This window comes from Dermacentor andersoni, chromosome 5 (genome assembly GCF_023375885.2).
Source record: "Dermacentor andersoni chromosome 5, qqDerAnde1_hic_scaffold, whole genome shotgun sequence".
NCBI classification, from domain to species: Eukaryota; Metazoa; Arthropoda; class Arachnida; order Ixodida; family Ixodidae; genus Dermacentor; species Dermacentor andersoni.
In genome coordinates, this window is record NC_092818.1 from 139,125,780 (window position 1) to 139,152,323 (window position 26,544).

Genomic DNA, 26,544 nt, shown 5'->3' on the forward strand with positions numbered 1-26,544 from the left:
GAGAAAGAACACAACGTAGTCTATTAGTGTATACCGGGCCATTGCGGTATCTACGGAAGCGGCCGTGCAGATGAGGCCGCCCGATCTGCTCATCATGGCCTCCGCTGTGTAGCTATACCGTTATCCAGAACAGACGCAGCTACAGGGCTTCGTTCGCTCGCACATGAATTTACACTTTCACAGTGGAACTCGACGGAATTCACCAACGCTCGTCTCCACAACTTGGATCCGAATCTACGGCTGCCTCTTCCGTCAGGACTACCTAGCTGAGAAGACGCTTCTGTGCCGCTTGTGGCTTAACGTGGCCTTCACAAATGTTTACTCATTTCGGATCCGAATTGCCGACAGCCCTACTTGTGATAACTATGGGTGCGAGGAAACAGTCGCCCACCTTCTCTGTGAGTGCCCCCCTTCAGTGCGCCCAAGAACGAACTTTCAAGAGCGTTAGGTAGTCTTGACAAACGCCCTTTTGTCGGAGGAAAGGGCCCTGGGACACTGGTCGAGACCATCCTCAGCACAGAAGGCTTTGAAAACATTGTTGTGCTTCTTGCGGAGAACTGGTCTTAGAGACAGACTTTAAGTAGTGCCGTATTCTCCTTTTCCTTTTCCCATTTCTTTCTTGGTCTTCTTTCCTTTTGTTTTGTAACATATCTTTTTTATTCTCTTTTATTCCCCTCGACCCCTTTTCATGCCCACAGGTAGCCAGCGGGTCTGAGAACTGGCTAACCTCCCTGTCTTTCCGTCTATTCCTTCCTTCCTTCCTTCCTTCCTTCCTTCCTTCCTTCCTTCCGTCGCATGTATAGCCGTAAGAGAGAGAGAGAAAGAGAACAAGGATAGGAAAGGCAGGGAAGTCAACCAGAACAGCATCCGGTTTGCTACCCTACACTGGGGGTGGGGTAAGGGGAATAGAAAGAGAAAGAAAGGGAGAGAGTAAGCACTGAGTACGTGTGGGAGGGACACCATACACAAGGACACTATAAACGGTCTCTTAAGCCGGTGCACTTCAAGTACTGCACTAGTGCACGAATCGCTTTTCGGGCCAGTGACGGGTGTGGCCACGGTCCGAGTATCTTTGACTCGCTGAACGGTCTCGAGTCCAGTCGGCGTAAAGTTGCCCGCAGAGAGAGGCGTTGGACATCGTAGCGAGGGCAGGAACACAATAGGTGCTCGATGGTCTCCTCGCACCCACAGCAGTCGCACATCGGGCTCTGGGCCATTCCCATACGGTAGGAGTATGCGTTCGTGAACGCCACTCCCAGCCACAAGCGACACAACAAGGTTGTTTCGCCGCGGGAAAGGCTAGATGGCAGTTGTAGCCGTAGCGTGGGGTCCAGTTTACGTAATCTGCAATTGAAGGCACTTGAAATCCAGAGATCTTGTGATTTCTTGCGTGCAAGTAGGCTAAATTGGCTAAAAAAAATCGGGCAAAGACTTTCTGATTCGCCCTCGCATAAATCGTGCTGCCAAAAAACAGTGCATTTGCTATAAGCCTCTACTAGTTGCGACCAGTTTACATAATACCGCTGCCGATTGGACTCCGCGTTCCCCTACTTTTCCTTTAATTCTTGCGGTGCTAAAAGTTGCAACGCGAAGTGACAAAAGTGAATTACCTTCGTAGATGAACTTTAAGACATTCATCGAGATATTGCAGCAAATTATCGCTGTAAAAGAAGGTGTTGAATGCTTGGAACTTGATACAGCCGGCTTGTAAAGCTGCACAACATCGCGTTTTATAGGATTTGTACTGCCTCTGTGAGGCAACACGGCGTGTATCGTGCTGGCTTATATACTTAATATATAGAGAGGGCTGTGCGAACATTGGTGATTTTGATAACAGAGCGCAGCAGGCAGCTTCTTGCAAGACTCTCTCAGCAGCAAACTGCTCCGCTGACTGTGGAAGAAGCAGATAAACCAAAGAAAGAATGACTAGCAAAAAGATAGAAAGAGGGAGTGAAAACCTCAAGAACACTGAATGCGTGTTTAGGTTAAGTGTAATGGTGGCTCTGCCGCAGGCAGGCGATATTTCTTTTATGGTACTTTAATTTCGAACTAATGAGAAAGACGGTAATTACGTAGGAACATTATAAGCTTCTGGACTTAAGGAGAAGACGTTTGTGGTTTACGCGCAGGTACAAAAATGTACTCCCGCTGCGCTGGGCGACGCCAGGCCGCGCCTGCCACCGAAGAAACGGGTGTGCACCGCCTAATGCGCCCCAAACGCATTCATTGCCTCGGCTAGTTGTCACGCGAGCTCTCGACGCCATGAATATTTATGGCGCGGCGCGCCTCGAGAACCGGTAATTGCCGTGTGACAAGCGATCGTCGCGCCTTTCGGCGGCTCCCGCAGCAGCCGGGATCGGTGCGGCGTCGCACAATGGCTCATTAGCTTCGGGCTTCCGGGCGAGCTTCTCCGCGCGGGCCACCCCGCTGTCCAGCTGCTTGTAATGAACGATCCGGGACCCGGTGGCCACTGCGCTCACTCCCTTGGCACTGGCTTTTACTGGTGCAGTGAAGATTCTCGTGGACAAACTCTTATGGCGCTCTCGGTGTTCGAGACGGCGCATTTGCAGTGAGGCGCTGGCATCTGTGTGTCCCCCTTCTCGATTACGCTAGTTTTCTTTCTAAGGGATACCCAGGTCAGACGAAACGTTTTGAGGGAGATAGAAATGTGAGCGCGCTCGACGCGTGGGCTAGTAGAGGTGCCTTTGTTCTACATTCACCCACCTTCTCTGTGTCTTCCCGCGGTATAATGCCGACCGGCAAGTGATGTGCGCTCTACTTGATAGACTGGACAATCATCCGTTGTCAAAACAAAGAAGTGCTATAGCATAAGGGTCGGCAAACTCACTAATGAGTCGATTCGCCCTTACCATCGTATTCAGAAATGCATCTTAGTTTGAAGCCCATGCTTGACTTGATATAAATGACGCCTGTCGTGACCGTGCTGAAAGAAACGCAATGAGCGTCTTGGGCACGTTCACGCTACGTGTCATTTCGATCAAGTCGAGCATGGGCTTCAAGCTAAGATGCATTTCTGAATACGGTGGTTAGTCTCAAGTTAGTCCGAGTGACCCCTACGCAAAAATATATTTCTTTCTGAGTGAGTTCCGTTTGTATAAGACCTGTGTCAGCAACGTGAGAAACCGGGTACAAAGCGCAGTGCGGTGAACCTCATCGCGCAAGATGCTCGAAGACGTCGTCGGTGACAAACAATAATACCGCGCTAGTCGGTATGTATTTGGTGATGTGTGTGTGTGTGTGTGTGTGTGTGTGTGCGTGCGTGCGTGTGTGCGTGTGTGTGTGCGCGTGCGTGTGTGTGTGTGTGTGTGTGTGTGTGTGTGTGTGTGTGTGTGTGTGTGTGTGTGTGTGTGTGTGTGTGTGTGTGTGTGTGTGTGTGTGTGTGTGTGTGTGTGTGTGTGTGTGTGTTGTACTACTTCTCCCACTTATTTCGAAGTGCGCATTGGCACAATAATATACTCGCACATAAGTGACAGCGCAGGGTGTTGGTGCCTGCTGTAGACGTGTACTCGAAAAGAACTGCGCACTTTACAAGGATGAGTTCACTAGCTGAAGTATATACTTCAAAAAAAAAACTTGGCTGCACAGTTGACAACCTGATTGCCTACACCTTCCATCTTTTGCTCAAATAACGTAAGCTCTTCGTTCACGCGTTCTCAGTCAAGCTTGCACCGAATCAAAGGGGCACCACTGGTGAGCACGCGCAAACTCAGATTTATTTGGTATGGCCTATAAGCTCGTCTTCACATTTATAATCTCGCGAACTCGAAAAATCGTGGTGTCGCGTGTGTGATGCAGATTGGCTAACCCACGCGCAGGCGCTCATCCACGTGCACTTAAACACACTAGGGGAACGGAGCTCATTTATTTGCAGGCGGTCAAGTTAAGTGTGAGGAAGTAAGCATGTCTCTGAGCAAGCGTGACTGCATCAGAGGATGGGCGTGAATTAGTGCTGACAAACATGTGTGTGGACATGATGTGCCATTCAGTATAAATGGACGCGAGTTTGAAAGTCAGTGCACGCCGATAAGCGGGAGTGAACGCGGTGACGTGTGTTAATGAGTACGTGTGAGTGTGAAACAGACGAGCACCCCCTGTAAGTTTCTGGAACACGTCATCTATTCTCATCTGGTGGGATTTTTCGAGTGCAACTTCTTTTTTTCAGCGAATCTGGTTTTCAGGAATCGGTTTTCGTAAGTACTATTCCTGTGATACGTGGCTTTTATCGGGGGGCTTACTAATTATTTAGCATCAGTCTTACGCAAATGCTTAGTTATGGACTACGTCTTTCTATACTTTGCCAAAGCGTTTGATAAAGTGCCCCATAAATTACTTCTTTACCATATGACCATTCTACGTACTGACCCTAACATTTTTAAACGAATTGGAATGTTTTCTGACTAATCGCGCACGAAACGTAACAACCAATGAGTGTGACTCGAATTTTTTGCGAAGTAATATCTGGAGTTCCACAATGGTACGTCCTGGGCCCTCTTCTTTTCCATTTATATTAATGACGTTTAGGGCACAGTAACTTCTAATATTAGGTTATTTGCTGACGACTGTGTTGTTAACCGTGAAATAACTATAATGAATCTAACCATTTTGTCCTCAAGTTTGACTTGTACAATATTTCTAACTGGCGTAGCAAATCTTGGAGTATCATGTCAGGCGAACAGCCACGTTAACATCTCCAGCATATCATTACTGTCAATACTAATAAATGTAAGAGCATGACATTCTCTCGCTGTTATAGTCCCACTGAATTCCTTGCTTTTAAATTTGACGGCACATTATTAGAGCACGTAACAACTGGCCTCAGAAATTCGACACATATATCATCAAAGCTATGACAAGGGACATAACATAATCTTTCAGTGGCTTCCAGGACATTGTAACATCAGCGGGAATGACCACGCCGACGAAGCCGCCCGATCTGCACATCAAAGTGGTCAACGAGTATTCATTCCGCTTTCGCGAACAGACGCTGCGGCTGAGCTGCGATTGATGTCCCATGAGTGTACTTTGCCCTTGTGGGACTCAAATGGTTTCACCATGGGTCGGTTGCGTTCGTTGTCTCCGGACATACGGATGTACCTCCCACCTGGATTACCACGACGTGAACAAACCATGCTCTACCGTCTGTGGCTAGGCGTTGCCTTTACAAACTCATATGCTTTCCTCATAGGAATGGCCAACAGCCCCACGTGCGACACATGTAACATCGACGAGACGCTCGCACACATTATATGTGTCTGCCCGCGATACAGTGCTGAGAGACAAGTGATGTGCAGAGTACTGGACCAGTTGGACAATCGCCCACTTTCAGAACTAAAAGCTTTAGGCCAATGCTCCCAAAGAACATCCGCGTTGAAGGCCTTACTCGCGCTATTAAGGTTCTTGCGGTCTACGGGGCTTCACGACAGACTCTAAGAATGCCGCCCCCTACCGCTCTGTAGTGTACGCGCTTTGTTCGTGCTTGTCTCCTTTTCTTTCTATCTCCCCCTTCCACTCTGTTTCTCTTTTTATCCCCCTTAACCCTTCCCCCTGCGCAGGGTAGCCAACCGGAACTACCTCTGGTTAACCTCCCTGCCTTTCTCTGCATTATTCTCTCTCTCTCTCTCTCTTGGTGTGCACATAGCGGATGACCTTACATGGCGTACTCACGTTAAGTATATCGCAATGCTAACCGTGCACTAGGATACCTACGGCGCAAATTTGCTGAAGCACCAAACCATTTCAAATTATTACTATACCAAATGCTAATTAAATGTAAACTCGAGTATGGGTCTGCTATCAGGGATCCGGCCTTACGTAACCTAGCGAATACAATATATATTTATTTTATTGGGATAAACACTTGCCCTTAAGGCATAATTCTTGGTGCGTATATGTGTATTATATGTGTGCTGTGTGGCCTGTGTTGTGTATGTATGTTGTGTTGTGTATGTGTGTGTATGAGGCCTGTGTTGAATACAATAGAGTCTCTCCAGAATAGGTCAGCCTGCTTTATTTCATCAAGCTACTCCCGCACTGCCAGTGTTTCACTAATGAAATCTCATCTTGACTTTCCGAACTGGCGCTTAGGAAAAATTTCGCTTCATTGTCTCTTTCGTAACTTTCTTTCCTGTACCGGCGACTGAAAGACTAACGTTTATCACAACGCTCGTATTTGTCATCGCGCACTGATCACCGGTACAATGTCGCCATTACTTTTTGCAACACTAACCTCTTTCACGATTCACCCACCCGCCGGGGTGGCGTAGTGGTTTTGGTGTTGCGCTGCTAAGCCCGAGATTGCGGAATCGAAATCCCGGCCGTGGCGGCTGTTTTTCGATGCCCGTGTAACGCCCGTGTATCGTGCATTGGGGGCACGTTAAAGAGCCTCAGATGGTCAAAATTAATCCGGAGTCCTGCACTACAGCGTGCCTCATAATTATATCGTGGTTTTTGGCACGTAAAACCATAGAATTTTAATTTTAACTTATTTTTTACCCAAGGCTAGCTCTGAATGATACCACCTTCCAAGCGCCATTGCCAGCCTTGAAGATGCACAGTCGTTATTGGCCGCCGTTACTGGCGACGAATCTGCCCTGGTATCCGTTAATTATAAATTTTGGCATTTTATGTTCACATATAATAATGTGGTCATTTACGTTAATGCAATTGTATGAACACAATGTATCCACCCCTCTGTAGGGCCCTGAGGGTAACGTAATAAATAAATAAATAAATAAATAAATAAATAAATAAATAAATAAATAAATAAATAAATAAATAAATAAATAAATAATGAGATGGACAGAAGGAAGTCACTAATTGGTCCTTTCACTATAGGAGACGCGGTACAATAAGTGCAGAATTGGGTTGACGAAATCACAAGGCTGCAGCTCGACGTCAATTATTGCTCATGGTTATATAGCGCTCAGTTTTACACAGACGATATTAAATGAAGGACGGGACGTGGACGGACGTAGCGCAATTATTGCTCTTCGCTTATATATACTAATAACCTGGACTCATGCGCTGTATCTTTGCAAATCTTACGCCGAACAGGCAGTAACAATAATCAACAAGACCTGTGTCTTCCTCTAGATATTCAAGAACTGTTCCTGATTTCCGCAGATGTTCTAGACTTATAATTTGTTCTGTTTGTTGTTGCAGTTTTTCTTTTGTTCTTTTTTCTTTCTTTCTTTTCTGCTCGTAATGTGCACATTGCGATGTTTCCTATAGCGTTCACACCGTGTGCGTAGCGATTACATTAGTCTCTCTCAAATAAATACAGATCTGCGATTAGATCTTGCGGATCGCGGCCGAAATCATTTGTTGTAAGTCATCTGTCGAGCTACTGGATAGAACCTCAGCCATTCTTCGATCATTAGAAAGGACGCGCGCGGCAATGGCTATGAGAAGCAGGATAAGGTTCATTCAACTGTGCAGGTGCCTTGCTCTTTGTGCAGTATAGCATCCAACATTTCCAACTACACTCTGTTCATTCATTCATTCATTCATTCATTAGTTTCGTGGGGCGTAAAACACAAAACGAGTAAGACAAAACATATTGTTGTGTTAGTTGATTTGTCAGCCGGCAGATGGCGCCGAGGAACCTGAAAGTGAAGAAAAGGAAGAATAAGCATGTGCTAACTGCGCTAAAGCTAGGGAAACGATGGAGCATGTTTTATTAGAATGTGAAGATATCTCCTGGGCAGGTCGATTTAGACACCTCCGGTCTCCTTGAAGCCCTTGAGTTCTGCGAGAGCAGGGCGAAAGTAAACATGTCCGCAACAGGGTTAAGTAAGAGGCGATTGGAAGATTGGTGGAAGTAGAGAAACGACAAACAATGGAGGCGTACAAAAACAAAGTTCTCAGTAGGGGTTAAGAAAGTTTGGTTATGGGAATTTATCGTGGGTTTTTGTTTTTCTTTTACTTTTTTTTCTTTTTTAACCTAGGTAGGACATTAGGCAGTATAATCGCAAGAGCTTGGTGGCGCAACCCACCGCCCCGTTCCAAAGAAGACGCCCATAACATCCATCCATCCAGGCAAGAGAAGCCATGAGTAAGATACCTTGGGAATTTTGTGCTCATAACATTCTGAATCAGATGCCACACCTCTAAAATCACCTTATCTCTTAATGTGCCCACCAATTTGTACCACTTTATATTTTCTGGCTCATTTGAACGTCAAACATGAAGTCAAGGACTCTGGCAATTTTATCGAGAGACATACGCCTCGCCTAAGAATAATAAAATAAAATGCGCTTTGACATATACATCGCGCGTCGAGTGGCAGTTTTCGGTATTTCAAAAATAAACATTGAACCACACTGAAAATCACCTTGTTTTTTCCTGTCAGACGACATACAGGGTGAAATAATTGCTTTAGTGAAAACGTGACTTTATCGCCTGCGAGTTAGAAATACAATAAACGAACATGGCGTTCGCAGACAAGTCTGCAGCAGTTTCATGGAATTAGTGTACTTTTAATTGTGATTTGATAATTATACCGATTTCTATCGAACGAGTGACTTTTGCGGTGCTTAAATGGACTTTGGCCAACACCCACTAAGCAATTGGTTCAGGCTGATCCGTACGAAAGTCATTGCAGAACGTTTGCTACGTTTCTATTGTCTTCTTGTTGCCTTCGATACATTTTTTGTTCAGATGCAATTGAATTTAATGCAAGACTTTGCACGGGAATGCAGGTGGAAAATTTTTTATGCTGTTTCATTATTTTTCTCATTCGCACGTTCTTTTCTTTATTTATTTATTTATTTATTTTTTGCACGTAGCTGTCATGACGCTTAACATTTCTGTGATCGCCACCAGAAGGCGAGCTCATTTTCAGTAGTTCTGGATGTTGCCTATGCAATGCAGGAATGCTAAGTGGCATGCGGTAACATGCAAATGTGTAGCTTTCTATTGATTTATTAGCGAAAGAGCAAACAAAAGCACTTTAATTAATTTTTAGAATTATCTCTTCCATCGCATCTACATTACATCTCATGACTTCGAAGTATTAACCCGGAATCTGCGTTAATAATTCCAAGGTATGAGATGTAATCACTTCCTTCTGTACTCGACGACTATAATTGTTTTATAACTGTGAACTACGCGGCATGCCTTATAGCAAACGTCCTCAATACTATATTTTTTATGTTTTGTCGTTTTCTCGCTACAATATTTATCTCTCTCCAGTATGGTCCGTACTACTGGGCATTACTTGAAAGACACCAGAAAAAGAATGTGCGGACTCCAAGCGCTTTGGAGAAAGACTTAGGCGAAGTTTTCATTGGTGTTTGCGAGAAATGCCGCACTTGCTTAGCGACCACTTGCACGTACAGAGCACATGACCAAGTTGTGCACATCTTCGCAGCAACCGCCCCACCTAGCATATAAGCGTGTGGCGCTCGATCATACACTTTCTCAGGCATGACAACAAATGAATGATGATGACGTAATAATGACGATGGAACGACCGTGACGACATTACGATGAACGGCGGGACCACAATATTACAGTGGCTAAATTGGTAGGTGTGCCGACCAGCGTAGTTCACTGCCCCTCCGCGTCATGACAGCAGGACTGGCGCTGCGGTCAGAGGCCTGTCACGAAGCGCACGTCGTCTGCTACTGAATCGGTTGTTATTGCGCGCCTGTTATAATAATATTATTGGTTTTCATAGTAAACCTGAAAGAAAATCCTTAAGTTACGTTTAGGAAGTGAAGAAAGGTGTGATGTCTCTTGCTGCAATGAGGAATTTTCAAAAGCGGTCATTTATGTCGTCTGTTAATACGCTGACGGCACCGTGCGCTGTGCCCACAGTCACGATAGTTCTCCGAGTTGATTCAATTTACTCAGAAGTTTAAGGACCGCAGTGAATGTACTGTGGTTGACATGCGTGAAAACGAAGTCTTTTTAGGCTCTGAGACAGAGTGAAAGTGTTCCTGCACGGAAGAAAGCTAGCCGGAGGGGCACCACTTTGCGTCGAATCGTAAGTTCGGCCACAAACATGTGATCCACTGGCTGAACTATCACTGATTTTGACGTCGTAAGACCCAGGACAGTACGAGAAACGTAAGCTTGCACATCGCCGTGCTGAGAAAATGTTTCAACCGCATAAGTCGCGTATACGAGCGCCACTTCGAGGAGCAAATTTCATTCAGTACGCTTATTGTGCAGATTCCGAAGGGGCATGTGTGGCTAACCAGTGACACCGCTTCTTCGATGCTACCCGACGATCCAGCTGAAGGAAACTCCGGCAAAAAGAACACGCAAGACTTCCACGAGATGCCGGTTGCTAAAATAATCTTGAAGAGACAGTGAGCCAAACTTGCACACGTGCCTCAAAGCAAACAGGGTGCGAATGAAAATGACGCGTGTTAAACAAGTGAGTAATTAGTGCTTGCACACAGTTGAGGAAGTGATCTGTCGAAAGACGGTCGACAGAACGATTCCGTGTAATGAGCTTGAAGACGTTTTGGCAAGTACGACGACAAATAGCAACAACCACATGGCAGAATAAAATTCAGCTTCAAGTGTAGCGGTCGCCGTTCACAAGAAAACGACTACTGCGGGCACTGCAGCTGGCAGGTTTTTCCTTCCTTTCTTGTAACTCAAGCCTTCTGGACTGGTCGCTTGTGAGCAGCGCAAACTTGAACTTACAAACAATGTCATCCAGCTAAACCACTGCTATAGCCTGCACTTCGTTGTGACGCGCAATTACTTGGCTCCTGAGCGTACTCCGGAAAAGGAAAAAAAAAGCACGTACCTTACGCTACGCTGCATTTATTGTGAGCGCTGTGATGTAGTGCTGCGTTTCATTTAAGGCTATAGTTTTCTGCAAAAGCTTGGCGCGTTGCAGGTTTACGTGTGACGCCTAAGGATCACCCTATTACTTTCAAATATACGTATATACGACCACCGAGAGTCCAAACATTTATTTTGCATACTACAGGCTGGTGCTCTTATCATAGATCATATATACGGTTAATCATAGATCATGGAACAAGATAAGAAATAGCTTGTTTTTTTTTCTTTTTCGGAAAGACAAGTTTATTTTCATTGGCACAAAAGGTGGTTTTTATATTGCAAGCGTGTACATATCGACACAAATTACCACACACCTCGTTTATGACGGAGCACCCATACGGACAAAGAAATAAAGCCAGAGAGTTTTTGTATTTTACATTCCTTCAGGCTAAATCATTTTTATTACGCACATTTCGTGGTATGAGAATACTCCCTGCGCGAAATACGTTCGCAAACAAAGTTCGACTCTAGCTCTCCCTTTAGAAGAACTGATGAAAGGCTATTTCGTCCTTGCAGAATTCGTGCTCCTCTTGGTAAACTAAATTTTAACGTGTTTACCGAACGAAACAGTGTTAAGAGCTCTGTATTTTTGCCGTGGTCACAAGAGTATGGGAAATACAAACTGTACAGTAGCCACAACATTGCAATCTAGAACGATGTCATCAAACTGCACGCTGCGTATGTGTCAGATTAGGACAATGCTTCGCGTCCAATTCAATATATACGCGATCCTTACCTGCGCCTTTTACCGAAGGCGTTTATACTGTCCCCACATTATCGATTGGTATGCGCTTCATAGTGCGAAGTCATTGCTTATATAGCCAAAGGAGACTTCGCACGATCTATGACATATTACTATGTCCATTGTCACAATCTGTGGGTAGATGTAGCTCGCGATTCACTCATGACAAAAGCACACAAAACGGCACTGTGGGCCTCAGCGAACTGTCGGGTTGAGTTGAGGAAAGAAACGTCTTCGGTTAGCCTAACTGCATGGTACTCCTGCCGTGGGCAAATGCAGCGGGAGGTATAAAAATAATTTCGTTATGCCAGGCATAAGGTCCGCTAGTCCACAGTCAAAGTTGAAGAAGCCTGCACAGGTACTTCTGGAACAATTTCTACAAACAAGTTTGCAATAACGTATGCACTAAAGCCTGAAGTCAAATTTCAATATCACTCGAAAATTTGGAGAGAATGTTATTTCACATTAAAAAAATGAAAATCTTACGCACTCGATGTTATACGGAGCATTTTGCAATTAGTTTGTTATCGACCATCGTTGGGGGTTCTGCAAGATATTCTCACGTAGAACTATGCGGTTTTCTGTAAGGCATGCAATTATGTGTGCGAAGCGAAGGTCCGTGTGGCGGCAGCAGCAAAAGGACGGCGACGGCGGCGTTAGTACAATGGCGATGGCATGACGACTGACTCTTCGTATTCTGGCGAAGAAACGTTACAAACTTGTCTGCTGTGACCTGGGCCAAATTCTGAAGCAGTCACAGCGTGTTAAAGCGCTAGCAGCGACGAGAGAACAATTGGAATAACTGGGACGCTCTCGCTTGTGTAAGCAACTCGTCGCTATGAGACGTTACGCACGCGAAAGGCATGTGGTAAGATTGAATAAAGCCCCTTCCATCCACGCGCTAACACTGCGATGGAACGTCAATGTGGAGGCTTACTCGTACATTTCGCGTTCCTGGACAAACACGCCAGGCTGACGCGATCCTACGAGGTATGGACGACACTCCCGGATCACCAGGCGCGCCAAGGAAACACTGTATACTCACCCCCTGGGTGTTCGCTTGCAAATCCGACGCTATGTACCAAAAAACTTCCGCGGCTGACTTCACAAAGTTTTTTCTTTCTTGAGTGCTATTTGCCACATTATTCAGTCACCTTCGCTAATATTTCCAGCGTCAGGATTGGCTGGAATTTATCCTACGAAGAATTCTATCGTAAGAGCTGTTACTGTGTACGAGCCTTAGGGACCCTGATACGCCTCTCGCCTCCTTCGAAACAACACCTATCCCAACTTAAGCCACAGGCCAGTCGTCTCCCAAATTCATTCATTCATTCATTCATTCATTCATTCATTCATTCATTCATTCATTCATTCATTCATTCGTTCGTTCATTCATTCTCGAGTCTGGGGTGGTGCGGGTACGTACACGCGCTCTCAATCGTGCTGTGCGACGTTCAACGCGCACAAATCGCTACAAAGAGCTATAGGTAGCGTTGCCACGAGACGTATACGCGTTGATTGCGGCCTAATTGACAGAGTATCGGGCAGTTGTGCTCCCATAGGAGTCAGATTTTCATCCCAACACAGGACATTTGCATTTTTTTTTATGACTGAAGAGCCCCGAAACGACGTGAGACAGGAACGTGCGTATACCTACTGCAAACTGACTGGCAGAAGCCGAATGACACTTGTCATTAAGTCTGATGTAATATATAGTATCTTGCAGCGCGATGGCTACCGTTGTTTTTTTTGTTTTTTTTTTGACAACGTGCCGGTTGATGTACGGGGAAACATTAAACATCAGAATGTGATATGTGGAATAGCTGCTGCTGCCGAACTTAAGTGCGTCATCAACGACTTGCCTGCGCTACCACTTCGCCTTCCCTTTTCCCATCCTTTCTTCGCGCCTGCATGACGGGGTCCGCGATACGGCCGACACTCCGCGGAGCATGCCGCTATACTTCTTGTCGATAGACGGTATCCCATTATACTATGTAACATCCACAGGTTCATTGCCCTCCGGGTTTTTTCGCGACGCAGGCAGATAAATTACGCGGTTTGCCGATTTGCATATATGCAATTAAGCGGCTCTCTTCCTCTCGTGATTCATGATCGCCGCGGAACTCTCGCGCGCATGTCTGTAATGACGCGACTTATATGTATACACGCCTTCAGAATGTTGCTAGCTGCTTGTTCGCACCGGTGTATATCACGCATGCTCGTGCACGCACACAAACACGCACGCACGAACGCTCGCGTAGAAACGTCCGAGAGTTATAGGGTCCGCAGCTGCCGTGCGACATCTGGACATCTGGGTTGGCTCACGGCGCGGGCCCGTATCAAGGAACGCCTTTGGCAGACCGCCCAGGAGATGAAGCTCACGGGAGTAAACACGATGCCATTCGTTTTGGAGGCGGAGACGTTCGATAAAGACGTCCGGTGCCGAAAGGGCTGTATGCATTAAACAATCGCGCTGCCACCGGGCTTCGCACTGTGTATGGGGGAGTCGCCCGCCGCCGTCGGGTATAGTTAAAGTATTATACATTTATCGGGCGCGCGCTGTCGGGAGTGGCACGTTATGTAAGATGCACGGTAGCTAGCTACGGCAGGTTCACCGATCTCTCCTCGGCGCAAACTGGCGGCGAGCACACCTGGCTGCCGTAGTGACCTTGTAATGCGTCTCCCAAACGCGGGTGTGCGCGCGCGTCCGTGCGTGAGGCCTGCATGCGTGGCGGTATGCGTACACGATGACTTTGCGAGACAACACGCTGCGCTGCGCGCACCCGTCGCCGCCCGAACTCGATGTGTTTCGTGGAATGTTTCTCCGACCGAACACAGGTGCGGTATAGATTAAACGGAAGCGTCGCGAAATTTTCGAATTCGCGATCGACAGGTTTCGTATACTTTCTTCTTTCTTTGCTTTTCTCTTGTGTGTGCCTTTCTCTTTGTGTGGGTATGAAAAAGGAAGTCAGTATATCATTTACAAAATTAGTTGTATCAATTCTATGTTGTTTCTGTTGAGTTCCTATTGTGTACTGTAAAATTTCCGTTGAGGCGCAGTTGAATACCGTGCACAATTTCTACATATTCCCTGTTTCCGCTTTCTTCTTTACAGAAATCTCCCTACTCGTTGTCTTTTCTACACCTGTAAACTCTGTAAACAGAGTATCCCGCACTAATTTGATCTCGTTCGTTGGCGTGAGAACCGGGGCCCTACGCGATATGATTTTCCCAAGTCGGGGCATACAGAGAAATCGTGTTATCTATCGGCGTTTACGAGCGCGTTTTTTGAATTTTCTCAAGCCGCCCCCGTTATGAGCCCGGCAGCGTCCTTCTCTGGGTGCGCGCAGCATGACGGGCGCGCAGCACGACGGGCCACGAGGGCGCCAGACTGGCAAGCGTTGGCTAATTAAGGCAAGCGCACAATTCGCGCGAAAAAGTTCGCCGCACGCCATGCGCGGATGACTACTGACGCGGGAGCTCCGTTCGCCTCACGCCATGGGGCACTCGATTTCCTGCGATGCGCACCACTTGCTTGCAACGCGTCCCCCCCCCCCCCGCCCCCCCTGTTGCCTTGCGTCAGGCTAGCGGCCGCGCATTCATGGGAGGCTACCAGCTGCCGGTCGGTCCGCGTTCCGTGATTCGAGCCGCTGACCAACCCTTTGCCGCGTGCGCGATGCCTGGGATGCGCCAGTGCGGCCCCGTCGTCTGCAGCGCTTCGTTTGCGTGATTTCGTTATCCCCGTGTGCCCCGTGGGATTGGCCGCACGTGTTTGCTGGGCACTTCGATGAGTTAAGTTTCGACTGCAGACCCTGCTCAGAGCGAGAGCATCGGTCAGCGTTGCTCCTTGACTTTCACCTCGTGCCGACGGATCGAGTAGCCTGGATTACTTCCTTAACAAGGAAAGAAATCTTAACAAAAAAAGCGTGCTGTTTTGCCTACACGGGACGTAATGGCGGACTATGGTGTGTGTTTCTGGTTGACTGCTTCATGCGTGACTCTTTTTCGGCCACCCTGCTTTGTCGGCTATAGCTATAGGAGTAGCGTTTACGAAGTCTCTTGCTTTCTTTCTTTTCATTGGAATAGCCGACAGCGCCACGTGTTAGGGCTGCGGTGTCGAGGAGACCCTTGAACACATTTTGTGTGACTGTTCTCGCTATAGTGTACAGAGATGGTTGCTTGCAATTATGCTCGCTCACTTTGATCTGAGCCCATTAACGAGCAAACAATTCTGGAATGCCGACCTCACGAGTCATCGCAGCTGAGGGAAGCGAAGGCACTGCTACAGTTCTTAGAAAGAAATATGGGGTTTTACATGCAAAAACCACTTTCTGATTATGAGGCACGCCGTAATGGAGGACTCCGGAAATTTCGACTACCTGGGTTTCTTTAACGTGCACCTAAATCTAAGTACACGGGTGTTTTCGCACTGCTACAGTTCTTTAAAACCACACTTGCACAAGCGGCTGTAGCCAGAACTGGGGTTCGTTGTGTTACAAGTGATCTTGCGCTGTGGTAGTCTGCAGGTGATAGTGACCGGCTGCGATTGTGTGTCAGTGCTCGCTTTCTCCCTCTCTCTCTCACTGGTTTCTTATCTTTCTATCTCCCCACCTACCGTTCCCCAGTGTAGCATAACAAACCGAATTTTCCCTTCTGGTTAACCTCGCAGCGTTTCCCATTTCTCTCTCTCTCTCTTTCTCTCCCTCCCTTAACCTTCTAGGCCAGTGTGCCATTCTTCTAGCTACAAGAACAGACAACGCTCCCTTAAGAAAACGTCAGATTTCATCAACTTCAGCCAAGAACACGTTTAAGTCTTGCTACACACTTTGGTGAAACCAGTATATAGGCTTTCAGTATTTATGCGATCAACCGCAGGGCGTCGTATGTCGGTGTCTGCTACTCTCCCCGGCTCTGCTGAACGCAATGCGCCGTTTTTTTTTTCACCTTCTTTACGTTACAATCAGAACCTTTAACGGGCTATGCACTTGATCCTTTACCCGCCTTCTACAAAACGCAGCAACGTTATTGTGATGCACAGAGAATGCTTCCAGGGAACCTGTACGTCCGTTTCTGAAGGACGAGGAGACAGGGACGTTTCACTGTCGGAACGTGCCATTACGGGCCTGCCATAGAAAGCAGCGTTTAACGCGCGTGTGCGACACTTTCTGAGATTCCTATTCAACCTTTGAGATTTTGTGAGGATTAAATGACTGCCGCTGGTCATAATGGGGACATCGCATGTTAATAAAGAAGTAATAAATAAAAGAAGATCAGAACAGTTGCGAAACCTTGCGTATACTATTTAGTGGAATTGCAGACACTATAATAACAAGCCAGCACAAAGAATGGATCAGGCCGTCGTTAGGGCAAGACAGACGTTTCACTCTTAAACGAATCGTGACGCATAAATATAACGAACTTGGGATGTGTTACTTGTACACTCTAAAAACTGGGGAGAGTACCGCAGGAGTAAAAGGGCCGATTTACTCTTCGAGGCGTTGTTTTACTCTTGCAAAATGTCGGAGAGAGTGAAATGCATTGTTCACTCTCTGAGAGAAGGGAGAGTGAAATGTCCTTTCTACTCCGTCCGTCTGGCAGAGAGTAGAATGGCCATTCTACTCTCTCTCAGGTGGCCATTCTACTCTTGCGGCATCCGAGAGTAAAACACCAAGTTTACTCCTGCTTCATCTGATGGATGCCGGCCTGCATGGGACCAGGCGATGCATCACTTGCGCGCACATGCAGTAAAGAGCACTGCATTTGTTTGCTGTGATGCAGGAGCGAATAAACACGCATACAATGATACTCGACGCAGGTTAAGAGGACTCCCCCCCCCCCGCCCTCCCATATCTACTTACAGGTATTTGCAGTGTTATATCGTGTTGCGCGTTCGTTAACTTGATTTGGATACATTGTATGTATACAGCTGACCGAAATGCTATACAAAGTCTTAGCTTCGACAGACGTGCTCTGTCCTTGCACTGTGGCGTTATGACGAATTCGCAGTAGTTGTTAGATGGAGCGAGACATTCAGCTCAACACATATGATATATATACTTCGTCTGTATGTGCACGGTTATATATAGCTGTCCCAACAGCGGGTGCTCTGTGCTGTATCACAACGCAGCACCTGAGTTTGTTCTGTCGTAGTACTGAGGCACGTCGAAAATATGCGTTTCATCGCACCAATTAATGATATTAAAGACCCTGCCAATGAATGTATTGATCCTCAAGAACAATGTATATATGCATGCACTCAAAGCGCCCACGCAGATTGCCGCTCGGCAGATTGCATTTGGTTGTTAGCCCTTAGCGCACAGTTAATGAAACAATAAGTTTGGCCATTACCTGCGACATGCACATTTTCCACGGAGGCCAAGGTCTTTTCTCTGTAACATACGCGGGGTGCTGGCCAATGTACTGGGAAACTGCTTGGCTACGAAGTACAACCTTCACTTCTGTACTTTTCCGTGACAAATCGTAGCGCCGAAACATATGCACTGAACTTTTAAAAACAGTACGACAAACTACGCCTCTGCTCTAGGATTTGTCATGAGGTCAAAACAATAAAAACAAACAGCGACAGTGCTATACTTTTCCAGTCAATATTTCAGTTCGCTCCGGTTGCTTTACATATTACTTCGTTTATTTAAAAATCCAAACCATGAAATCTGGGCGTGCACACACAGCGTGAAGTTTGAATTTCGCACATTTTCCCACGCATTTCGTGCGCGCCCTGCCTGTGCACTGCGTACTGCGATAAAGAAAATAGTTTGTCAAAGGAGCCAAGCAGAAAAATTTTATACGTCCGCAAACTGCAGTAGTTGTTAAGCAATATTATGTTACACAAGTTACCCATAAATATTACAATTCATGTCGATGTAAGCGTGCATTTGTGCGCGTTTATTTGTATGAATGCGCGTTTGCGTTGTCATCTTTTGGCGCATTCCTGCTGAAGAATATGCGGATTGCTTCCTTCATTTTCAGCGCTCTTTGATTGCCCCGCTGTGACCTCTTTGGTGTATTTCTACTTTGTCGCCCGCTTTTGCGATGCTTCTTGTTGCCTCGAAGATCACCATGATGGCCTCCGACTCGGCGACGTCAAAGGTGAGCGAAAATTGAGCAGCGTTTCGAGTTGCCTCTGTTCGTTCATTCCAACGCGATCAACGAAAGCGCGTGAGTGCGTACAGCGCCTGTGCGTATGTTCCGCGCGCCTGTATGCTCCTTTTCATTCCTAGCACTATCCTTCACTTGCAAGAATTCGTTGTAAAGCACTAAATTTGTGGTATTGAACATGGAGTTTTGTCCGTGTTTAACTTCAGAGCGAACTAGCGGTGCCAGCTAAAACCGCGGGCATGTTGCGCCCATCTGTATTTTCACGGTGTTCGAGCACCGATTCAGTTACCCTTATCAATGAGCGCTAGTGTTCTGTCGTTTTGGTGGACAGCAATGCGACGTGAAATCCGAACCGTGCTGCAATCGAAGTTCTTGCGTTCGCACTACGCCGTCCAGTGAGGTGCATCGACTACATGCCATCAGCGGCCTTGCAGCAGCGATGGGCGCTGGGATCGGCGACAGTATGCGTGGGCCGATTTCCAGTTCAAATTTATTCTGCTGCGTTCACTTCAGGATTGAGTGCGCCGCGTTGCAACAAGGTCGCTGATAGGCTGTGTGGACATCGTTGCTATGTTCGCCGTTTTAAACTTATATATATATATGTTTTTTTTTTTTTTTTGGGGGGGGGGGGGGGGGCAGGAGGGGGACTAAACATTATTTGCCCACCTCACACTGCCAGTGTGCAAAAGCAGCTACATTTTAATGTCTTCAATCAGTCGTTTATTCCCGTCCATTAATATCAGCCTAATAGCGGTCCATGTAATTCTTTTGGTTGTTGCTTTTGGTGCATCATGGCTTCACATTTTAATACTGACATCTGCTTTCAGATTCAAAATGAGCCTGCAGACGCCACAGCTAGAACACGAAAGGTGAATTCTTGGACCAGTCATCATCTAGCGTCTCCATAATCGGATGCAGTGATGCTGAGAGAATGCACCGCAGGGAGTGGAAGGAAATCGCTGCTGATGCAACCACAAGCATTTCCAACATTGATCAGCCGGCGCACAGTGCCTTCACTAGTAGAGATGATGAATTTAGTCACCCAGCTGCGAGACTTTGCAAATTTGCAGGAGTGGGAGTAAATTTCGCTGTCATGTGAGCAAACTAAATGTAAAATGTGCCTTGTCAGAGTGTATGCCTGATATACAAGGGGTGTTCATAAAGTTTGTATTATCAGTACTATAAATTCGAAACAGGTGTGCACATTAGGCATCAGCATGAGTGCATGTCATTCTAGATTTAGCAGAGTATATATTGTGTTCTATGTAGTACTGTCATTCACTGCTAGAAGCACCAAACCAAAAACGGCAGCGTCAATCGAGAAAGTTGCTTGTAGCAAAAGCAGTGATCAGCTTTCTGCATTTCAAGGGACAAAATTTTAGGGGTGTGTGAATATTCAAATTTTTCAGATAACGAATCAAATAGTCCCTATTAGTAAGTGCAAATATTTTTCTAACACTTTTAGAATATTTTACAATGTCAACTGCACTCAATTAAACATAAAAATGGAGCAAACGTACAGTAAGTTTGCATCCCCATGGGGATAGTATAGACGAAAAACAGAACTTGCCTCGTGGAGCAGGCTAAGCTGCTTAGGTAGCCATACTTTACATGTTATACAGCAATCATTTGCACTTTCTGAAGAGTCCTGTGTACTTGAAAAAACTACTTGTTTGCTCCTAATGCCCCGTTGGTGCTTTTATTAAACAACACTTCATAACGTGCTATGTATGACAGAAACTTGCCAACTTTTAGCATGCTAGGATGTGAACATCTTCTTATATGTAAAATTATGACAATGGCTGTTCATTATTGGAAAATGATTCTATATTTGATTTGCTTTAAGCACTGTTGGATTTGTATTGCATTTGATCTAAAAAATCGCTCTTCGCACACCCCTACAAAATTCCAAAAAGATTGATGTCAACACTGTGCAGTGTTGGTCACCGCATGCCGTAACCAGCTCAGTGTGAATCTCTAACATTGTGCCTCTTAAATTGCAGAAAGCAAATTGCTACTCTTGTTTCAACCAACTTTCCCAATGGATGCTGCCATTTGTAGTTTGATGCCCCTCGCAGCGTTTCGTGATACTATATAGAAGACAATTTTTATATCTTGCTGAAACTAAAGATGTGCACTCTTGTTGATGCTTATTCCATACACGTGTTCCAAATTTATGGTGCTGATAATAGAAACTTTATTAGTGACCCTAGCCTATAGGCATCCATGGTCTGATTACGAGGCGCACAATAGCGAGGGCCTCTGGATTAATTCTGAAGACTGAAGGTTCTTTGCTGCACACCCAATGTGTGGCACACGAGGGTTTGTACATTCTGCCTCCATCGGAAAACCGGCTCACACATCACACTTACACAAACCTATTTGAAATAAACAGAGGGCACAGCTTTATGTTCAGTTCTTGTTGTCACGAGTGCTCAGTCATAGTGCCAGAGCCACTATGTTTAAAATGTTTTCGCAGCTCTATACCAAGTGTTGATGGCCTTAGCAAATCCATATAGGCACTGCCTGTTATTGTATTTTTCTTGTGCTATATCCAAGCATTCACATTCCCTGAGCTCTGAATTGTCATGTACCAAGCATCTGTACACTTGCTGTTAGCTTAGTGAATTTAAGCAAACACCTGTGATTTGCTTCCAAAGTAATTAATAAGCATGACGTAAGCATGATGCTCCAAAAAGTGTTAAAATAGACATCATCATCATCATCAGCCAATTTTATGTCCATTGCAGGACGAAGGCCTCTCCCTGCGATCTCCAATTACCCTTGTCTTTCACCAACAGATTCCGATTAGCACCCACAAATTTCCTAATTTCGTCGCACCAACTAGTCTTCTGGCTTCCATTCTCTTGGCACCCATTCTGTCACCCTAATGGTCCAATGGTTATCTAATCTGTGCATTACATGACCTGCCCAGCGCCATTTTTTTCCTCTTAACGTCAATTAGAATATCGTCTATACCCGTTTGCTCTCTGATCCAAACCGCTTCTTTGTCTCTTAAAGTTATGCCTAACATTCTTGGTTCCATCACTTTGCGCGGTCCTTAACTTGTTCTCAAGCTTCTTTGTCAGTATCCAAGTCTCTGCCCCATATGTCAGCACCGGTAAAATGCACTAATTGTATACCTTCCTTTTCAATGATAATGGTAAGCTTCCAGTCAGGAGCTGACAATGTCTGCCGTATGCGATCCAACCCACTTTTATTCTTCTACGAATTTCCTTCTCATGATCAGGGTTCCTTGTGATTAATTAACCTAGGTAAACATACTCCTTCACAGACTCTAGAGGCTGACTGATGATCCTGAACTCTTGTTCCCTTGCCCGGTTATTCATTGTTATTGTTGTCTTCTGCATATTAATCTTCAACCCCACTCTTACACTCTCTCTGTTAAGGTCCTCAATCATTTGTTGTGACTCGTCTGCAGTGTTGCTGAATAGAACAATGTCATCGGCAAACCGAAGGCTGCTGAGGTATTCGCCGTCGATCCTTAATCCTAAGCCTTCCCAGTTTAATAGCTTGAATACTTCTTCCAAGCACGCAGAGAATAGCATTGGAGAGATTCTGTCTCCTTGTCCGACCCGTTTATAGGTATCTTCCTATTTTTCTTGTGTAGAATGAAGGTGGCTGTGCAATCTGTAGATATTTTCTAAGGTATTTACGTAAATGGTCTGGGGTACTCCTTGATTATGTAATGCCCCTATGACTGCTGGTATCTCTACTGAATCAAATGCCTTTTTGTAATCTATGAAAGCCATATAGACAGGTTGATTGTACTCTGCAGATTTCTCGATTACCTGATTGATGACATCGATGTGATCAATTGTATAGCATCCCTTCCTGAAGCCAGCCTGTTCCCTTGGTTGACTAAATTCCAGTGTTGCCCTTATTCTATTGGAGATTATCTTGGTGAATATTTTGTGTGATACTGGGAGTAAACGAACAGGCCTATAATTTTTAAATTCTATAATGTCTCCCTTTTTGTGAATTAGTATAATGTTTGCATTCTTCCTATTTTTCTGGAGTCTCTTGCAGTTGATAGACACTTTATATAGAGAGCCGCTAGTTTTTCAAGCATTATGTCTCCTCCATCTTTGATTAAATCGACTGTCACTCCATCTTCTGCCGCTTTTACCTGTCATGTCTTGCAAGGCCCTTCTAACGTCATTGCTAGTTATAGGAGGAGTTTCTTTATCCTGTTCGTTACTGTTTACAACGGAGTTCTCCCGAGTCCTCTGGGTACTGTACAGGTCAGTATAGAATTCTTCCACTACTTTTACTATACCTTCGAGATTGCTGATGATATAACCCAGCTTATCTTTCAGTGCATACATGATGGTTTGCCCTATGCCAAGTTTCCTTCTCACTGATTTCATTAGCTCAATAGTAAAGGTTCTTGTGGTGTCGAGTGACACTGCTGCGCATGGAGCATTATGCAAAGCAGTGTCACTTGATGCCACTGGAACCACAGCAAACACTTTTATGCAGCAACATTAAAATAGCTTCTCAGTTTGCGCTGAACTTTCTTCTTTTCAATGTCTGTAAGAAAAGTTATTGTGGAAGTTAAAAAAAGAAGCTGCTGTTTCCTCACTAAACAGAGAGGCGGTGCACTGCTACAATGTGTGGCCACACTGCTGCTGAAATGTTTTACCACCAGCAGCTGGCGGCGTGCACTTTTCCTCCAGTGTGGCTGGGGCTTAACACATTGTCCATGGGTGGCTGGAATGTTATTCAAGCTAGTACACTGCAATGTAAGGCTATTAGTTTTAGAAATGCCACTAAATGCCTACTTCTGCAGTCATATTATCTGCAGTTAGGTGAAAACACGATTGCAATGACCATTTGCATATATATATTCACACAAAAAAAACATTATCCTGAAATACATGTTATGCAGAATCATCAACAAGGCTCTCCTGTGTAGTTCACACTTTGATAATGTCTGGCACTTCTAATAAATAGCAGTAGACATGAGACTGAACTAGTGAAGGTTCTATCATGTTAAATGGTGGGAAATGAGACAAAGTACAGTCAAAGCATGTTAGGCTAATTAGTCTTTGTCCCCCCTTTTGGCCATCCTTTCCTTGCTTTGCATTGTTTAATGAGATTTCTATGAAGCAAATACATAGTTTGTGCAAAGAACCATGCACAGTAATGAGACTGTGCAATGCATCTTAAACTGCTCTAATTTTCAGCCACGAGTGTTTATAATGTGCAATATTTGTGCATTATGTTCCTTGTTGTGTTAATACGCAATCTCTAGCTCTGCTATATTTTGATGCGAAACCGTCGAATGGCCCATTGAGCGAAAGAGCCAGCGTCTGTAGTCTAGCAGCAAAATAGCACCTAAAGACCCATTGCCTGCAACACATGTCACGACTGCGCCTTAACGGAACAGAGCTGGCGAAAGGGAACACCTGCTACTGCAGTAGCACGTCAGATATTGTGTGAGGGGAGAGGGCATCGCTGTGACACTACGTCACCCTCACTCTCACTTTCGGAAGCCTGTTTATCAGTGCATTCGCTGCCTGTGCAAGCTCTTGCCTCCATTCTAACTGTGCCTCGGTAAGGCCAAATCAAAATGCACCAGGTGTCTCAATGCGCTCGCTTACCTTCCAAGGAGTTTGTCACTCGAAGGACCGCTCAGCGGCATTCAGTTGGACATTATTGCTTTCGCATCCCCAACTCATAAGTGATCCCGGCCACGGCGGCCGCATTTCGATGGGGGCAAAATGCGAAAACACCCGTGTACTTAGATTTAGGTGCACGTTAAAGATCCCCAGGTGGTCGAAATTTCCGGAGTCCTCCACTACGGCGTGCCTCATAATCAGAAAGTGGTTTTGGCACGTTAAACCTCATAATTTAATTTTAACTCATAAGTGCTTAGGTGTCCTCAGATGTTTTATGAGCAACTTTTGCACAATCTCATAGCATTTAGAACGTATTATTTCTGCTTTGTTCTCAAATCTGACTTTGATGCTTGCTTTGATTGCTTGCTTGCTTTGATGCTTGCTTTGATTGCTTTGATGAAATGCACTCACTTAGGTATGACTTTCATGAATATATATTTAATGTGAAGTTGTTGTACACTGCATTCCTTTCAGCATGAAATAGACATTGATGAAATTGCACTTCTAGTAACTCTCACAGATCACAATTGCACCTATTTATTCCTCATAAACAAAGGAGGCACCTTCATGTTCAAGTGCTTTAGTCACTATGTGTGCATATTCATGCCAGAGCCAAAATGGTGAATATCTTGCTACTGTGCACCAAATTTTGGTACCCTTCAGTGAATCATATAAGCACTGCCTGTTTCAGCATTCTTGGTGTGCTATGTCCAAGCATTTGCTTTCCCTGTGCTTTAACATGTCATGTACAAAACATTTATGCTCGGTTGCAGTGTAGGGAAATTCAGCAATAATATGTAATCGTGTGTGACAGCACACGAGAAGGTTCTCATATGTTATCAATTTTAAGTGCTGTTTATATACTTATGATTTAAATGATGCTTTGCTAATGTTTGTCATTTCTATTAAGCAGTTTAGTTACATGGCTTGCATAAAAAAACTATGCACAATTATTCGACACTGCACTGCATCTTAATCTGCTCTAATTTTCTGTGAGGAGTTTTCTATAACCTGTGTAACTAGTGCATTATGTCCCTTGTTGCTGTGATAGCTTGTGATCTCTTTCATGATTACGTATTATGTTATGCTGAGTTTTGCACTGATGCTTCCTCCATCTGTATCCTTGTTTCCTTTGTAACTTTTTGCCAGTATAAAACTCAGTGCAACATAATCATTAACATGCACTAACTAGCCCCATTCCTTACTTTACTTAATGCAATCTCTTGCTCTGCAATATTTTATTAGCAAGTTATGGATAAGTTATCCACAGTACGTTGAAAATTTTACTTGTACAAACCGGATCTGTTCAGATCTGGCATAGAATTAATTGCAGCACATCAAGTAGAAATAAAAAACAAGCACTTGCATCTCAGTTATTTTTTTTTCTTGTGTTTTTGTCCTTGCTGCACTGCATTTCAGGTCATTTCATGATGATCAACCAACAAGCCCACATCGCCACCCTCGCTGACTTGTGCTGTGATAAAGTTTATTCACCTAGGTGTGAATTTCGTCTACATATATATATTGTACAGAAAGTTTTTGCCTGTTGTATTCCTTTGCAGCGTGAAATAAAAAGACATTGAAAACATTTGTGTGATCACTCCTTAGTGGGGTATGTATAAAAGATTGAATTACTACAGTGGGGTTTAAATTAAGGTGAAGAACAATAAGCATAATAAAGGTGCTGTTGCGACGTGGGGAACTTCATGCACTATGGTGGAGTAAGGATAGTGGGGCTGGGCCTGATATCCAGGTTGTTTTTGAACACACATTGGTATTTGCATTTTGTGCAAGAATGAGCAATGATGCAGATGTTCAAGCTCTAGGTGCAATTTTTTCTTTTTGTCACAGCGCCCGTGTCGTCCCTTTAACTCCTCCATTGTCTTGGTCACATCACGTTTCCCCTCTCTGGTGTTGGGAGATTGGCGACAGCTTCGTCCAATTCGGAGGTTTGCAGCCCTTTTCCTATGAGGAATTTGGCCCAAGACATGCACAGCACTGTGCACAAACAGGGAAAAGCACAATGACCATTTCTCTGACGCAGACAGACATCGCAGTTTGAGCATAGAGAAAGAAATGGTTTGGGCCCGGTAGTGCTCCACAAGGGCGCCTGGGTCCAATTTGCTCTTCATTGCCCAAAGATGGGAATGAAAAGGCATGCACACAGGTCCTCAATGGGAAAGAAAGGCACCACAAGGTCATTTGGAGGACTGC

The 26,544-nt window shown here is 45.2% G+C and overlaps 2 long non-coding RNA genes across 2 annotated transcripts in view; both read left to right on the forward strand.

The window, feature by feature from the left end:
- Positions 1 to 26,544, forward strand: part of LOC129385082 (uncharacterized) — a 170,853-nt gene that overhangs the window by 60,535 nt on the left and 83,774 nt on the right. The window lies entirely within an intron of this gene.
- Positions 18,312 to 25,918, forward strand: LOC129385081 (uncharacterized). The gene is made up of 2 exons (XR_008612628.1): positions 18,312 to 18,676; positions 19,513 to 25,918. It is a non-coding gene; the product is annotated as an uncharacterized lncRNA (long non-coding RNA).